This window comes from Danio rerio, chromosome 3 (genome assembly GCF_049306965.1).
Source record: "Danio rerio strain Tuebingen ecotype United States chromosome 3, GRCz12tu, whole genome shotgun sequence".
NCBI classification, from domain to species: domain Eukaryota; kingdom Metazoa; phylum Chordata; class Actinopteri; order Cypriniformes; family Danionidae; genus Danio; species Danio rerio.
This window is the reverse complement of record NC_133178.1, coordinates 10,365,096-10,365,516: the sequence shown is the minus strand read 5'-3', so window position 1 is coordinate 10,365,516 and position 421 is coordinate 10,365,096.

Here is a 421-nt window from a genome sequence, read left to right as displayed (position 1 = left end):
CTTCTTAGAGTATTGTGGTGTTATTTTATTATGACCACCACAGCATCTGCTCAGGATACGGCCTGGTCCAGGATTATGGAGACCATGGTATCATTTCTTCACAGGTCTTGCATTGCATCAATGGCGCTGTATAATCTCTGGGGGCCTCTGGATGAGTATCCCCAGATGGACTTAAGGGTAAAAAATAATTAGCGTAGCTGCTGTTCAGTGTATTTAAACAAGATGCAAAAATGAAGTGTTGAAAATAGTAGTTATATTCAGCTTATTCTCCGAGTACAAGTGAGCGCAGCCATTTGAATAATTTTGGCTCTTGACTTCCAGTATCATTCACTTCCATCCTTTTTTAGACAAAAAAAATTGCTCGTTTTGCTGCTTGGTTTTGCAAACTGATATTTTATTATTATTTTATTCTACTTTCTCT